Raw genomic sequence first — 18,494 nt, 5'->3', positions numbered from 1 at the left:
ACATACCCACTTACCCACCCACTCACAAACCCACTTACCCACCACACTCACATACACTTACCCACTTACCCACCCACTCACATAGCCACTTACCCACCACACACACATACCCACTTACCCACCACACACATACACTTACCCACCCACTCACATACCCACTTACCCACCACACTCACATACCCACTTACCCACAACACACATACACTTACCCACCCACTCACATACCCACTTACCCACCACACTCACATACCCACCACACTCACATACCCACTTACCCACCACACTCACATACCCACTTACCCACCACACGTACATACCCACTTACCCACCCCACACCTATACATACTTACCCCCATCCCAACACACACTCATACTATGTTTATCACTTTACTAAGTACTACTGTATACTAATGTATGCCAATTAATGCCGATTTTGTATTTCTTTACTACCATGGTAAAAACGTTGTCAGCACGCTATTCATTGTTTCAATGGTATGGGTAGTCGGATAGAAAATGTGTTTTATGACCTGGTCAGAGGAGCTACGTTTACAGTCTTGAGTTCTAGGTAGATCTCTGAAGTTGTGAGTTCACTATTGCACAGTGGGGCACGGCGGAGGATCCTTAAACTCAATGGACCTTTTATTCAATCTCACACGTGTTAATAATGTTACAGCTTCAAGACTTAAGTAACACTTGAACAGACTTACTTGAAATATGAAATTAGCAGCCGCAATCTCTACGCGCTATACGTATGGGATAGTAATTCTTTTAGCCACCACAGTCATGAGGCTACTAAATGCTACTGTCACTGTGTTCAAACATATGTTTTTATGATCGCTACTTGGCATCGGGGTGTGAAACTGACAAGTGGTATCTAGCTTCTAATAGAAGAAATCTTTTATTGCGTTTATTGGGAGGGAAGTCATATCATTGCTTCAGATTATGACGCAAGAGGCTTGCGTCACTGCGCTGTTAATGGACGTCATCATTACGTAGGTACATGAACCATTTATGACCGGAAATTATAGAAAACTTGGTATTTTAACATTTCGCCACTGAATATCGTCGATGTCAGATATGGCGTTATGATATTTACATTTACAAAGATTTGGAAACTTGGCAAATGTTACCTATTATTTACATTCAAATGGTACTTTAAAAAAACAACAAAGAAGTAAGTACAAATTCACGACCTGATCTAAAAAGTAATTACACAAACGATTAGAAGTATTGAGCATAGTTTCAGTAAGACGAAAGTCGCGTGTCTTTTACGTTTCCTTCAGAATTGAAGATAATTCAACTTCCTAGTCCAAATCTCCCGCAGGATGACGGCCAGGGTGTGAACCCGGGACCATCGAATAGTCTGAACGACAGTCCAGCGCGCATGCCTACCACCATGCGTGAAGTTGAGTTGGACTCTTGACTTACTACACTATTCCGAGGGTCCCGAGATGACTTCAATAAACCGGTTGTAGAAACTCGATGTAGGACAGATTTTTTAAAAATAATTGAGATCTCACTCGAGCTGTCTTTTCTTAGCGACGAGAGAATTATGGGAATCTACCAGTTACTCCCGCTCTCTACGTGACAACAGAAGAGATTGAACTAGAGAATTCTTTCCTATGAAAGACACGCTATACAAAAATAATTTAATTTAAAAAACAAAACATAAAAAAAAGAGAAAAAAAGAATGGTAAAACTTAATGCATGTAGAGATATAAATATAGATCGTTATCAAAAGACAGTTTAAAGCCGTCATTTTCTCTGGAAGTACAAATCCCTTTGCCATGAGAGACGCGCTCATCAAGCGGGTATATCCATTTCTCTAACTTTGCGATCTCGCGAGATTTGTCCATTATTTTCTCATCTTTTGAACACGAAATCCGCAAGGGAGAGCATTCCCAAGAGCAACTGCGAAAATCGCCACAGAATTGCTTGCCCCTGGTGAGTTAAAAACTCCGTTGGTGAAATCAAACGACAAGCTTGTCCTCCTCTTCGCCCCCTTCACACCACATTCTCCCTCGTATTTTGCTCCGAAATAGTGAGGCATATTTTAGAATGATCTTCGTCTCCAATGGGCCGTACAATTCTCTATGCCAAGCATTTCAAAACGTGAGGTTGGAACAAGCCATTTCAAGTGATTACAACCACAGAGCTGTGACTTGGGCTTGCTCAAAGATGAAAGCATGGGCTTGCTGAACACTTTAAATCACAGTCAGATCTTAATAACATCACCATTCGTAAGACTCACCTCAGCAGGGTGTGCTTTGAAAGTCTCTTGTGCCATGAAAACCATTATATCTAAGCCTTTTTTTTTTTTTTTTTTTAACCCAGAACGTATTATGTTAGAAATGTTTGTTTAGCCAAGGATTTCGCTAAGCCAGAGGTGCCAACTTTTGTCTTTCGTGGGGCCATGTGCCAACCTTTTTCCTTCCTTGAGGCCATGCAAACCTATTTTTCCTTGAGGCCATGCAAACCTTTTTCTTCCTTGAGACCATGCAAACCTTTTCTTCCTTGAGGCCATGCAAACATTTTTCTTCCTTGAGGCCATTCAGACCTTTTTCTTCCTCAATGCCATGCAACCCTTTTTCTTCCTTGAGGCCATTCAGACCTTTTTTTTCCTTGAGGCCATGCAAACCTATTTGCTTCCCTGGGGGGGGGGGGGGGGGCACGTGCCAAACATTTTCTTCCTTGAGGCCATTCAGACCTTTTTCTTCCTTAATGCCAAGCAACCCTTTCTCTCCCTTGGGGCCATTCAGACCTTTTTTTTCCTTGAGGCCATGCAAATCTTTTTGCTTCCCTGGGGGGCCATGTGCCAAACATTTTCTTCCTTGTGGCCATAGGCCAACCTTTTTTTTTTCCTTGGAGCAAAGTACATTTCCGACATATGTGTCACAGGCCACACAGTATTGAACTGCCGCGGGCACGCTGCCCTGCCTCATCGTGGCGCCCGCGTGGAAACGGCCCTTTGAGGAAGTGGCTAGGCGAAATGGGTAGCAACACAGGACTCCCGTGGGGATGCCCACGGGTAGACGAGAGTCCACCCTTTGCACGGGCGGGGTTGTAACAAAGTCCCCACAAACACGTCACCAATCCATGCGCTGTTCCTCAAAGGGACCGTTACATAAATGGCGGACCCCGCACAGTTAGCTTGGTACATTGAAGGAAAATGGCAGAAGTCCCCGGTGCATTCCCGGCCTTCGGCCGTGTCTCTAGTCCACGTGTCGGGGGCCGAACGCATCGGTCAACAGCAATGCCTCACATAGGCATTGTCTAGGGTCTCTCCCAAACAGAACTGTGTGTTCACACAGGTTTGTTTTTTTTTACTGTTTGGCGTCCAAACAGGTTTTTTTTCAAACTTAGAGCTCGAAGAGCCTTCGGCTCAGCTCTTAGACATCAACAAGGTATTGAACTGCTGCTGTAATGCGGCATCATTGCGTGCTGTCGGTGGGAGTTTAGAAGGGCCGTATACGGCCCGCAAGCCTTAGTTTGGGCATCATTGTGCTAAGCCATTTGGCTACTAAGGAAGTTTCACAGTGTGCTTGAAAAGTGTTATAATTTATTAAGTGACGGAGATGTTTTAGGGAGTAAACATTGTATTTGATTTGCAAAAACAGAACCAGCTAGGAGTGTGGCTTTGCATATTTTCCAACGATTGTACATCAACTAATGAAACACATGTTTTAAAACACAATAAGTGTGTGAGAGAGAGAGAGAGAGAGAGAGAGAGATTAACAACCTATGAAAAGCATACACATGTTAAAACTTGGGTCTATGTTCACATTCCTCTGTGCTGTTCAGTTCGCACAGATCCTAACTCATTGTTCGACCTTTCTCTCGGGCAGTCCCCTCAACTTCCAACCCCTCTTTGTATTTCCAACTATTCGCTTGACTGCAACAGGTGAGGGCGGCCCTCCATCACTTACAAGGGCTTTGGCTTGTCTTTTGATTAAGGGTTTCATTGCCTGGTAGACCTCGTTAAAAGTAAGCCCACGAGATGCGGAACATGGGAGCAAGTGCGTAGGGCGGGAGCGATATAAACATGAATGGTGCATGAGGAACACGGCAAGTATCGTCTTGTGGGGATTCCCGAAAACATTGGGCATTTCTTGAAAAGAAGCGTGGAAAGTAGTGAGGCCCAGTGGCGGTAGCGTATTCTGGCAGGTGTCGATGTTGAGATCAATGGCATTTAAAATGTTAAAGGAAACAGACATGGGCGCAATACAAGTGAATGGACACAACTGAGATATTGAGATATGTTTGCATGATCAATCGGGTAGCTTGAGACGTCACTAATTTACAAACGACGGAGTTTAACAAAGAGTTTACACACAAATCAATATAAAGTATAATATGGCACACGCACATTGTAAATGCTTAATACTGTGACGTACGCATACGCGCGAAATAAAAACAGATATACTGAGGGTGTGACCTAGTATTAGGATAGATCATAAGACCAGTGACCTCTGCTGTACTGGCAAGTTAGTCCAGTGGTACTTTGTGGTCCCAAAATATATTATCTAGGCTATTAACTATAGCCTCTAGATATACAAAATTACTGAGACAGACAAGTAATAATACTGAGATTTCAGTTGCAACAACAACAAAAAAAAAGTTTATTTAAAAACAAAAGAAAAGATTATGGAATGTAGAAATGGAAATAAAGGCTAACAAAAGAAAATGAAATAATGAAACAAATCAAAGTAGGAAAACAGGTTCAGGTCAAAATAATCTAAGAACCACCACCACAGATGTACAGTAGTGTCTTATGTCAAAAACCAAAACGATGGTTTACAATAATATCATACATACACTAACAATGAAATGACGTCATCCATGAGACACACTACTGTCTCGTATCAAAACAAAAGATGTCTTTTACACAAAAAACAAGAACATACAGGTAAGAATAAGAGACTAATTAGACATATAATATTTACATAAACCAACTTATTACTAACAAATAAATAAAGTCTACTTAGCTCATGACAGTGGCACACTCCTCTTGAGTAACACAGCAATAGTACAACAACACAAGTATTAATTAAACATTATAGAGATTTAGTTCAAACTACACTGGTCAGTTCAAAGACTCAAGAGAGAGTGGCAATTGTAAACAGTTAACAGGGACTTAAATCAAGTATTAAAGGGGACTAACTCTTATGGAAAACAAAAGTAGCCACCCTTATTGTCCCTCTTGCCACAGAGGGAAAACACACACACACACACACTATGTGCCACCTACTGTAAGAGACAGACACGTATTCATGGACATATACACATTTAATCGAGACCAATCGTTACAGAAGACCTCAACACTGACCTGCAACGTCACAACCTGTGGGCAGTTAAGACCAATAGCTCATTGCCACGTCGTACAGACTTGTAATGGTTGTGACGTTGCAGATCAGTACTCAGTCCTTTTTTGACTATTGGTCTCAATGATAACACACCACACACATACTGTAAAGCATACACATATACTCAAGAGGCACTACTACACTGTACACGCATGGAAAACACGGACACACTATAAGAGACAGATAAAAAAAACATACACCTACACATTCACCCAATTGTAAACTCTCCAATACACTCGCGTATTTAACCAATTGTCGCCTCTCCAATACACTCACGCATTTAACCAATTGTCGCCACTCCAATACACTCACGCATTAAACCAATTGTTGCCTCTCCAATACACTCACGCATTTAGTCAATTGTCTTTTTTTTTCATTTAACCAATTGTCGTCTTTTAAATAAACTCATACACTCCCACTATTGTCGCCTCTCCTATACACCCACGCATTCATCCTATTCTCCCCAACACACTACGCACTCAGCCTATCGTCACTTCTGCTAAATCCAGCGTGAGTAAATTCCTTACGACACAACTTAGAAGTTTGACAGGAAAGAGGCGGGGGGAGAGTGCCATATTGAAAACTAATCTTTGCCTCTCCGAAATCAAGACCAAAAGAAAGCCAAAAAAAAAAAAAAACGTGTGTCTGAACGAACAGAGAAGTAAACTTGGATGAATAGCAAGATAAAAAAAAAGTCAAAATGTTGTTTTTTGAAAGAAAATATACAACATTTATGGCAGGGTAATCTGGTCGCGTGGTGCCTACAGTGTTTCTCAAACAGAGGAATATTTTTAAATTTAGTTAGTCTTAGGGCCGCCGGAGGGTGTCGTACCATTACACGCTTGATCTCAGTTTTATAGAGGAGAATTGTTCTAGTTATTGAAATTACTCCCCAATCTTTCAATAAATTCATTTTTCTTTTAAAATTGGTAAATTAGTTATTGGACACATTAAGCCAGGGGTTCTCAACCTGTGGGTCGCGACCCCCTTGGGGGTCGATACACCATTTGCCAGGGGTCGCCTAAGACCATCGAAAATATAGATTATAAATGTCTATTCTTCTACTGCCGTATATGTGTGTGTGTGTGTGGGGGGGGGGGTCACGGCAGATAGACGAATTGTAAAAAGGATTGTAAAAAGGGGTAGCCGAGCATAAAAGGTTGAGAACCGCTGCATTAAGCCAAAATGTTTCTTAAAATAAAATAAAAAAAAGGAAGTTTTAATACAAATATTAATGCAAATATTATTTATTTATTTTTTTACGATTCTTCTTATTAGCTTTTAAAACCTCATGTGTAGAAACTGCATAGAAAATGGAACCTGGACTGGTATATCGAAAACGGCTCTAACGATGCTTATGTATACATGTATCTTTCTTTTTTGGTTGGGGGGGGGGGGGAATTACTAGCTAATTGGCCACACTGTGAAAACTTTGGTTTGACCGTTATAATTTTCAAAATGTAATAATACATTTTTGACTATTTTATACACGCTTTCGGCGGGTATTCCCGCACTCAACTCATATGTTTCTTTATACTCTGTAAAGAGTTAACTAAATAAATAGACTCCCATGAATAATTTGTACACTCTGACTGCTAATAGAAAAACTTTATTGTGCAAAGCTCAGTGAAAAGGAATACAGCCTTTCCCGTGGCTACGCAGCTGTGGCAAACTATTGAAGCAATACGATAATTAGAATGAGACATTATAGACCACCGCCAACTTCATAATAGAGAAATTGATTTTTAGCGGCCCCCGAAAGGGGAAAAGACGCTATTAGTTTTGTGTGGCCTGTATGTCAGTCTGTCCGTCTGTCCCGTTTAGATCTAAGAAACTGGAAGAGAAAATGAAAATCGGACATCATGATATTTTAGATCATTCAAAGTTCTGGCTACTTTTTTCTTTTCTGAAAGCGAAACATTTCTATTTTTTTAAATCAATTATGCAAGTAGTTTTTTTTCATAAAAATACACCATTTTTACAACTATTCACTATTAATAGAAATAGACACCGGAGGCGTTTTAGTAAGGAAAATACTTAGCCATCATTTTTTTTGTACACATTTTTGCAAATGGTTTTAGATTTTTGATCAAAAAATGTTGTATTGCAAAGTTGTATAATTTCTGTCTTACTAAATACTACATTTACAAAAAAAATGTTGTTTTTTTTTTTAAGAGAAAAAATCTATTTACTATGCAAATAAGTTGGACAATTTAAAGCAACAATTAATAAATAGTTTTTCATATTATCACGTCAACTGCATTGCTGTACCATGACCTCACACAAACTGTCTTTATAACCTTGTTTTTTATTTGAAATAACATTTTTTTTTATTATTATTTTACTTGTTTATTAAAAGTTACAAAATAATGTCGTCAACATTGGCATGACTTCTGATACTTTCTGACTCAATCTGTTAGACTGAGATGTTTAGGGGTAAGCGCTTGGCAAAAAAAAAAAAGTCTTTTCCCTCTACTTTTGGCATCTGGACATTAGGACTTCCAAAGCATTTCGTTTCATAGTAAGTCTTCAACAAAGGTAGATTTGACCCAAACCTACCTAATCTTATGGGGTTCGAGGTCGAATCCCGATTCCAGATGAGTTGTGTTTGCTATTTAAGCCAAAACAAAAATCTCATCCACGATACTATGCCCCCCCCCCCCACCTTCTAATGCCGCAAAAACGTTCGGACCCTAGCGCACTGAGTATCTTATAGCTTGAAGCATGCAGTAGACATAAGCAATTCAAGAACTGAAGGAAACTATATAGATTTTTTCTCCTCGTTTTGTATGTGCGTGTGTGTGCGGGGTTGGGGGGGGGCAGTCTTATTTTGTTGGGGGGGGGGGGGGGGTTTGTCCGTAAGGAGCATTTGATTTACGACGACCTGGGGATCGGATGGGAGGAGTGGGAGGTGCGGATGTAATTCGGAACGTCTGGAATCTGGCGTGTTTGTTTTTCTAGTCTTTGAGAGAGATGTCCAAATGCTGAGTGGCGGAGACAGACGCGGACAAAGAGTGATGAGCAGCGCCGACACTGCCAATGATTAATTAGAAGGGGGTGCTAATGAGAGGGGGGGGAGGCAAGGTGGTAGGGTATCTATCTATCTATCTATCTATCTATCTCTATCTATCTATCTATCTATCCAAGTATCCATCTATCCATCTATCTATAAATCCATCCATCCATCCATCCATCTATCTAGCTATCTATCTATCTATCTATCTATATCGGTCTTATTGTCTGTCTTATGTGTGTCTAGTCTAGATATACGTGTATAGTAACAGATATAAAGATAGACGGCCAAAAAATATAGACAGATATAGAGATAGCAGCATTAATCTAGGAAATGAAATAGAAGTTTATTGCTAGTTAATTAAGTATTTTCTTTGCTCTTGAGATAGTGAAAAAAAAAGAGCCTTCAAAACATTGCAGCTAAGAAACCTACTTTCTAAAATCTAGATCCCACTCCCTACATTGCACCCCCACTGAGAGAAAGAAACATGAAAGTTACCAGCTCTCTCTCCCCTTCCCCTGCCCCAAAACCAATGATGTAACGTTACAACTAATCTACAAATAAACAGCTTGTCAAATTCTTTAGGGGGGTCTCTACTTTTACGGACGTCGCGCCGCCTCAAGGATTAACGTATAAATATTGAAAGTTACAGTCGATGTTCTGTCTTGTCACTCGCCTTAGGAGTTTGACGTTGTCCAAATAGTCGCTTTTTAGTTTGCAATGAATAGTTAGTGTGTATCTATCAATCTATCTATCTATCTATCTATCTATCTATCTATCTATCTATCTATCTATCTATCTATCTATCTATCTATATCTCTGTCTGTCTGTCTGTGTGTCTGTCTGTCTATCTATCTATATGTATGTCTGTCTATCTATCTATCTATCTATCTATCTATCTATCTATCTATCTATCTATCTATCTATCTATCTATCTATCTATCTATCTATCTATCTATCTGTCTGTCTGTCTGTCTGTCTGTCTGTCTGTCTGTCTATCTATCTATCTATCTATATATATATATATATATATATATATATCTGTCTGTCTGTCTGTCTGTCTGTCTGTCTGTCTGTCTATCTATCTATCTATATCTCTGTCTGTCTGTCTATCTAACTATCTATTCCCCCTCTCTTTCAAATTTATACAAAAAAAACTTTAATACTATTAACCTAGGGTGAGAATTTAGATAGTCCTGTGGCCTTCATTCATTATGTGCCACGTGACCTATTTGATTTTTCGTTGGTTACATCTGATGCCTCCCCCAAATGAATGATCGTCTGCCTTAATTTCGGGATGTATTAAAAGTCTGAATGTACTTTAAAATAGAACATAAACATAATAACAAAACGGGTCTACTGATATTAAATTATTTACAAACTTTTTTGTTTTGCGTTGTCTAAGTTTTGTCTTTGATCGTCTAAAAGTTTAATTCAATTTACACTCAAATAACACTTCAAAAAAAAAAGGGGGTTTAGTTGTTATGTAAACACTTAAAAAGTACATCGGCCTAATGAAATTGAGATAGAACTAGATAGGATTTAGAGCATTTGTAGCACGAGAAATGGAAGAAAACATTGGCTACCCTGTAAACAGTTGTCTGCGCATGTCTTGGGCCTTACATTCACTTAGTTAATCAAAATGCTGGTGATCTTTTTAAAGTCTAGTGTCAAATAGAGTACAACATTCAGCTCCCCCCCCTCCCCCGATACCCGCCCTGTACGTATATGAAGAGACAAAATAAAACTAAAAATAGCTCGTGTTTTGGTGTATCCGGTGTACAAACTAAAGTCAGTGTGTTTGATTAACTATGTGCGGTTTATTTTAAAGTCAGTGTGTTTGATTAACTATGTGCGGTTTATTTTAAAGTCAGTGTGTTTGATTAACTATGTGCGTTTTATTTTAAAGTCAGTGTGTTCGATTAACTATGTGCGGTTTATTTTAAAGTCAGTGTTTGATAAACTAGGTGCGGTTTATTTTAAAGTCAGTGTGTTTGATAAACTATGTGCGTTTTATTTTAAAGTCAGTGTGTTTGATTAACTATGTGCGTTTTATTTTAAAGTCAGTGTGTTTGATAAACTATGTGCGGTTTATTTTAAAGTCAGTGTGTTTGATAAACTAGGTGCGGTTTATTTTAAAGTCAGTGTTTGATAAACTAGGTGCGGTTTATTTTAAAGTCAGTGTTTGATAAACTAGGTGCGGTTTATTTTAAAGTCAGTGTTTGATAAACTAGGTGCGGTTTATTTTAAAGTCAGTGTGTTTGATTAACTATGTGCGGTTTATTTTAAAGTCAGTGTTTGATAAACTAGGTGCGGTTTATTTTAAAGTCAGTGTTTGATAAACTAGGTGCGGTTTATTTTAAAGTCAGTGTGTTTGATAAACTAGGTGCGGTTTATTTTAAAGTCAGTGTGTTTGATAAACTAGGTGCGGTTTATTTTAAAGTCAGTGTGTTTGATAAACTAGGTGCGGTTTATTTTAAAGTCAGTGTGTTTGATTAACTATGTGCGGTTTATTTTAAAGTCAGTGTTTGATAAACTAGGTGCGGTTTATTTTAAAGTCAGTGTGTTTGATAAACTAGGTGCGGTTTATTTTAAAGTCAGTGTTTGATAAACTAGGTGCGGTTTATTTTAAAGTCAGTGTGTTTGATAAACTATGTGCGGTTTATTTTAAAGTCAGTGTTTGATAAACTAGGTGCGGTTTATTTTAAAGTCAGTGTGTTTGATAAACTAGGTGCGGTTTATTTTAAAGTCAGTGTGTTTGATTAACTATGTGCGGTTTATTTTAAAGTCAGTGTTTGATAAACTAGGTGCGGTTTATTTTAAAGTCAGTGTGTTTGATAAACTAGGTGCGGTTTATTTTAAAGTCAGTGTGTTTGATTAACTAGGTGCGGTTTATTTTAAAGTCAGTGTTTAATAAACTAGGTGCGGTTTATTTTAAAGTCAGTGTTTGATAAACTAGGTGCGGTTTATTTTAAAGTCAGTGTTTGATAAACTAGGTGCGGTTTATTTTAAAGTCAGTGTTTGATAAACTAGGTGCGGTTTATTTTAAAGTCAGTGTGTTTGATTAACTATGTGCGGTTTATTTTAAAGTCAGTGTGTTTGATTAACTATGTGCGGTTTATTTTAAAGTCAGTGTGTTTGATTAACTATGTGCGGTTTATTTTAAAGTCAGTGTGTTTGATTAACTATGTGCGGTTTATTTTAAAGTCAGTGTGTTTGATAAACTATGTGCGGTTTATTTTAAAGTCAGTGTGTTTGATTAACTATGTGCGGTTTATTTTAAAGTCAGTGTGTTTGATAAACTAGGTGCGGTTTATTTTAAAGTCAGTGTGTTTGATTAACTATGTGCGGTTTATTTTAAAGTCAGTGTGTTTGATTAACTATGTGCGGTTTATTTTAAAGTCAGTGTGTTTGATTAACTATGTGCGGTTTATTTTAAAGTCAGTGTGTTTGATTAACTATGTGCGGTTTATTTTAAAGTCAGTGTGTTTGATTAACTATGTGCGGTTTATTTTAAAGTGAATATGCTCCTTTTTTTTTCTCTACCCTGTAGCACTGCAGAATTACAGGCATGACACTTTCCAAGACATACCACTTACCACAAGCATATTACTTACCACAAGCATATTACTTACCACAAGCATATTGCTTACCATAAGCAACCCGCTTACCACCAGCAACCCGCTTACCACTAGCATACCGCTTACAGCAAGCACAACCCTTACCCCAAGCATACCGTTTAACACAATCATACCGCTTACCACAAGCATTCCGCTTACCACAAGCATACCATTTACCACAAGCACACCACTAACCACTTGCAAAACACAACGTATTCACTGTACTAAATGTCTCGTAACCGCCCCCCCCCCCAAAAAAAAAAATCTCTTTATTTTCTTTCTACTAGTACGTATTGTCCCTAAATCAAGAAATGAGCCAGAATTTCGGTCTAATTAGCCCTTCACCACCATCTGCCCTAACTCTCTCTTCCTCTTATCTTCCAGTGTTTTCTGGGACACTCCAAAAAAAAAGTTATTCTTCTCGGCCAAAAAATAACACTTCTTCTAGGACTTCTGTCTCGGCGTAGACCAGGACCAGATACACCAGACATTGAGAATTGGTCAACAGAAAGGGGGGGGGGGGGTTGGTTCAACGATGTAGAAATCCAATGAAAATATTATCGCATACTTCCTGCTCGGGGGGGGGGGAGTATGTGAGGATGTGTGGGAGAGTGGGGGCGGGTGGGGAGTCTCATTACGAATGTCTGTTTATAAGAAAACAACTGTCCCAGCCGATCGCCCGACGTGGCGGCACCGGTGTCTGTTAGTAGAGAAGCACAAAGTAAACGATCTTGCTAACTGGCTACAGACACAATGTCTTTATCCCATGTCGGACTAAATTACCACAACAGCAAACACAAAAAAACGCTATTGGACGGCTCCGTGTCGCGGGGGGACAGCGAAAAGTGAATCTGATGAAAATTGTTTCTTGTTATACCCTAATCGAACTTTTTGCAATCGATTGAAAATAAAACAAATAATTCCATCTTTTTTTTATAAGCATGACGTATTTTTTTTTATTAAACTCAAAAGACTGGGGGGGGGGGGGAAGGGGGAGCGGATATAGTGTTAATGTTGACACATAGCTTGATTACAAGTTGGCTTAGGATTTATTTATTCAATTATCATGCTTTTTTTTTTTTCAGAACTACATTTTTCGTCTGTATCTCACGAAATTATTTACATTTGAAAAAAAATTGTATACTAAAAAGAATATAGTTTTAAAACCTAGGGTTAAACATAGCCAAAGATGGAGGATCAATACAAGAGATAAAAACCCGCCTAAGCTGGGCATCTGCTGCCATGAGAAAACTGTGGAAAATCTAGAAGAGTAACATTTGCTTCCATGTAAAATATTAAAGCTGTATTCTTCCCTAGTGGTTTCTAATACTCCTGTAGGGTTGTGACAATTGGACACTGAACGCTGAGGCTGAAAGAAGAATTCAAGACTTTGAGAGTAAATGTTATAGCGAAATGTTTGGTATCACATAAACAGGAAAAGAAGACAAATGAGTTTGTACTTTAACAAGTCAACACTCTGGCTGGCAAGATGGAAGAACTCAATACTGTAAAAGCTGAACTGGTTTGGTCTAAAGTCATCCTTCAAGGTACAGTGGAGGGAGCACAAAGAAAGGGTCGTCCAAACAAAAGCTGGTTGGATAACGTAAAAAAAAGAACCGGACCATCTCTTGATATCCTGCTAGGACCAGCTGGAAAAGTGGAAGGATTTGGTTACTGGAACTGTTACAGCACCTCTACGTCGAAAGTCAAGAGACAGGTGATGATGAAATAGAATAGAATAGATTGGAAGCTGAAACCAATCTTTTGCTGAGAACATTTGGTTTGAGCCCAGGTCTTACACACACAGACCAAGACCAATCCTTATAGAAGGCCTGAAAACTGACCTGCAACGTCACAACCTATGGGCAGTTTAGACTAATAGCTCGATTCCACGTCACATGTCTCGATTCCACGTCACATGTCTGTACAGCTGCCAGATGGCTCAGGCTCCTTTATTTCAGTATCGATTCTCGAAGCTTTAATCACATTTGGGTTTAGGTTTTGAATAGCAGTTTTCCTTGTCCTAGACTCATAGAAACCCAGTGCCGACGAGACCTCCTGTCAGAATCCTTCTGATTTAGGCATCATTGACTTGCCATTGCCCTTTCTCCTGTGTTAACATTACTGCAGGGCCCAATACATGAACAATATGAAAAGGCCAGGAGTTGGACTGGTTTGTCATTGGAAATATGAGATGCATGCAATGGGTAATGGAAAGGCTAAAACCAAAACCTCTTCCGGAAATAACAACCTGTCGGAACAAATAGTCCTGTCCTAGTTATGCATTGTTTGGGGACGCTATTAAAATCAGACCAAATGTATGCCATTAAGAGATACGTACTATATTATGTAATATTTGTAATTGTAATATATATATATAATCTTCAGCAGTTATAAGATGGTCATATCTGGTAGACTTTGTTTTTTTTCTTGATCTAATGTTCATCTTATTCGTTATCGCCAGGCTAGTAACAAATCTTCGGACGTCCAGGTGTCAGACAATGGCATGTGTCACTGGCAGAGAACCACAGGTCAGGCCTTGTTGACCAGTTCCACCGACGAGAATGCGTTTTGTTCGTGATCTATGACGTTAATGGCCGGCCCATAACTTTTTATTGCCCGTCAAGCCCATTACAAGCTTGCAGGTGCTGGCACTTGTGGTCAGCTCTGTTCTCACCCAGGCGAGTCTGGTCAAGACTAATGATTTGTTTTCAAGAAAAATCAACTGACCAGTTCTTCGTTTTATCGTTTTATTGTTAACGATCAATTGTTGCGTGAGAAGGGAAGGGGGATGGTCAGTTTTGTTTTCGAGAAAGACGCTGACATTTTGAAATCGCTGCACTCTTACAGGCATGAAGGCCATTAACAGAGCAGGACAAATAACTAGCTCAAAAATAACTGCCTCAAAAATAACTACTTCAAAAATAACTGACTCAAAAATAACTACCTCCAAAGTAACTACTTCAAAAGTAACTGCCTCAAATAGACAAATGAGTGTGAGGAATGCTATAATAAAAGAGTCTAGTGTGTGTATTGTTTTATATTTCTCTAGACTGTTTCGTTTTTGTTTTGTTTTTTGGTGAAAGTAATACTTTTCAGCAAACATGAAGAATTCTTTTGTCTCCTCTCACTAGAGGATTTGGTGAACCCCCACCCCCGCCATTTTTTTCTCAATCAAGGTAACTGCAGAATTCTCATTAAAAATATTAGTTTCACTGTAGAGTGTGTATTCTACAAAGTCTGAGCTCTATAGTGTCCCTGTAATTGAGAAGCGATTTTTTTTCAATTCCTATGTCAATAAATTATTTTAAAATATTTGGTCCAACCTTGCAGGTAATAGTACTTTATCAAATTCTTAAAGCAATGTTGTTGTTTTCCACGGAGCATCAGTCAATTAATGAAACGCATATTTTAATAAGTGTGGTCTCTTCACCTTATCTCACTTCTAGTTACATGGTCCATATCTCTGCAATACTTCAATGCTACAAAAGCATGCTGGGACTGTTTCTTGTTCAACTTGAGCCGAGAAAAAATGGTTTGATCATTAGAAGTTTCTCAGCGAAATTAGATCTAGTAGGAGAACCGAAAAAAGAAATTTCAACTTTTTAAATCTACATTCGGCTTTTTATAACACTTAAAATTGTTAACCATTGAGATACGCGAGCTCTGAGCTATTGATAGTTTACAGTGCGAGACGAAGAGTGATCAGAATACTTTTGAGTTATATTTGATAAATACTATGACTTGATCGAAACTATATAAGATGTAAATATTGATGCATCTGTTGATTATATATAGGTATGTGCAGAAGACTTAACTAGGTCAAGCTCGGAAGTAGGCTACTATTAGTGAGCGTATGTAAATGACCAGGGTGTGGTAGACGCAGGGAGAGGGTGAGGGTTGGGGTGTTGGCACTGGAGGCGGAGGGGGGGGGGATGTTATTTAAAAACAAAGCTGTCCCTTGTTTCGATGTCACTCAGTAGTGTCAACATGGCCCGTGAGCTGTTAATATATACGCCCCACACAGGGAAACACCGAGGTACCGAGAGGGCGCTGCCTTCATTAACTCAACAGGACAGGATGTTTCAACTGTGGGGGGGAACTGGGAGAAATCAGAAGAGAAACGGGCGGGAGGGAATGGGGGGGGGGGCTAATTGTAAAAGAATGCCGGGAAAGACTGGGTGTGTCTAATCGGTAAAGTAAACGCAACAGACTTGTCAGATTTATAGAGGAGGTAACTCTCTTAGATACTATGACCTAATTAACAAGCAGGCGCTAATGACGGAGAAAGGAACTGACGAAATGTGTACATTGGTAAGCAGTTGCTGCCTTCAGTTTTACTGTAAGATTGTGATATTTGCTTTTAAATTCAAGAAATAATTGTAATTTAAAAATAAAGTGACGAGTATCGACTTTCTGTATACTTCATAATATTAAATATTGTTTTTTTAACAAGAGTCGACCTTTAAATACAGCCTATTGGACACTTTATCGGTCGAAATCTTCTAATCAAAAGACTAAATATAAAATATTCAATTTAAAAGACTGAAAAATAATGATACGATGTCTGTCGCGTGTAAGTATGTCTTTAGTGTATTTATGGCATTCAATGTATTTAAAGCGGCAAGGGAGATAATAGTTAATACAGTTTTCACATCTTCGTTCATCGTAATTATAGTGTTTGCCGAGATGTCCAGAGATGGCCAGTGATGATGTCCAGAGATATCCAGTGATGTCCAGAGATGTCCAGAGATATCCAGTGATGTCGATGTCCAGTGATGTCCAGTGATGTCCAGAGATGTCCAGATGTCAAGTGCTGGACATGCTCTAAGGCTTTAAGTCAATCATGATGATAGTGAACATTCAGGATCACCAGACGATTTAAAACAAAATGTCTGTTTTAGTTTTAAATATGCTATATTGTTTTCATGACATGTTTATGAAGAGAGAAAGAGTGAGAGATAGAGAGAAAGCGAGAGAGAGAGAAAGGCGAGAAAGAGAGAAATAAAGAGAGGGAAAGAGAGAGAGAGCGAGAAAGTGAGAAAAAGCTAAAGAAACAAAGAAAGAGAGAGAGAGAGAGAGTGAATATGACAAGAATGGAAAAACTAGTCAAGAGATCATCTAATAGAGAAACTCTCTTCGATTTGTTCTCTGTAAATGGTGTGGACCCTTTTAAAAATATTCTAATGACTTATTTGCTTAAAAATTGAATAGCATGTTCTTGGTAGCAAAATTTGAAACAACATATTCAAATTTGGCACCAAATGCAATCATTTTAAAATTCCAATAACTAAATATAGACTTCTATGAGTCTACTATGTACTATTTAGAAGGTGTGGAGAGATCACTTGACAGAAGCGTATCCAGTGATGGGCCTCAAGTACCTACGCCGTTCTCGTTCTTGCATGTCAACACCTGCGTTTCGTCACTACAAGAGTTTTCTCACGGGTGCACTTGCGCCCCAAGGCGCACAAGTATCAAGTGCACTTAATAAAACAAAAGTGGGGAGGGGGGTTGCTCCAGTGATACATTCTAACTCTTGACCTCATAGGGGAGGTCATGAAATGGGTCCGGGATGTTAATGCTCAGTCTCGCCGTTTCCTCTGGCACTTTTAGACTGGACTCACACTGACCATCGCGGGTTTATTTCAGATGGCCAGATGACCACGAGTCCGAAAATCTTCACCGCGACGCTATTACCGACTAGAACAGGAGAGCGAGTTTCCTGCTGAGGCTTGCAGGGGAAGGCTAAGGGAGTTCCCAATGCACATGACACATTGCAAGGTGCGGGGGGCGCGAACGAGGGCAAAGTGGAGGGGGCAGTCATCAAGTATCTCCGCCAACTATGGGGTTGATTTTCACGATTTTCTAATGAAGTGCCCCTACTTGTAAACGTCACAAGAGCTTAGCCCAGTCTATCCGTTACAAGTGTTCCCAAACCATCCATCAACAACACCAAGTTCCAACATTTACAGCGCCTATACTCCCTTGGGGAAGGGGGGAAGGGGTAGAATAGGGGTGTGGTAAAAAAATTCATTAATTCAAATTTTTTTGCAAATTTTTTTAGCGCTATTTCCAGTTGCGAAAATTGAAAAAATGGGAAAGGGGGGGGGGGAGAAATGTTTATATATGGGGGAATTTTACAGTAATTGCTTTTTAAAAGCATTTATTAAAAAAAAGATGGGGGAACGACCTGAATTCGAACTCACAGATAAAGCCTCCTCAAATCGGCATACTAACCACTCTGCTAGTGAGGTGGTTACGAAAATAGAAGATTGTATAGTTATATATTGATTGTTTCAAACTTAGTTTAAAGCGGCGATCTATAACCGGGACAAAATCAGCTTATATCCCCCCCCCCTTTTTTTTCAGTCGGTACTATTTCTTTTATTTGTTTGAGATACCAAACAAAATAATTATCTTTATCGATTTTTTTTTTTGTGTTTTTCATGTAAAAAAAAATAATTGTGAGAAATTTCAGCGTGATCTGAGATTGGG

The 18,494-nt window shown here is 39.0% G+C and overlaps 1 protein-coding gene across 2 annotated transcripts in view; it reads right to left on the bottom strand.

Moving 5' to 3' along the window:
• Positions 1-18,494, bottom strand: part of LOC106073106 (uncharacterized) — a 49,230-nt gene that overhangs the window by 9,562 nt on the left and 21,174 nt on the right. The window lies entirely within an intron of this gene.

Source organism: Biomphalaria glabrata, chromosome 17, assembly GCF_947242115.1.
Source record: "Biomphalaria glabrata chromosome 17, xgBioGlab47.1, whole genome shotgun sequence".
NCBI classification, from domain to species: Eukaryota; Metazoa; Mollusca; class Gastropoda; family Planorbidae; genus Biomphalaria; species Biomphalaria glabrata.
Note: the sequence above shows the minus strand (reverse complement) of the source record. Positions and strands in the feature narration are given on the sequence as shown.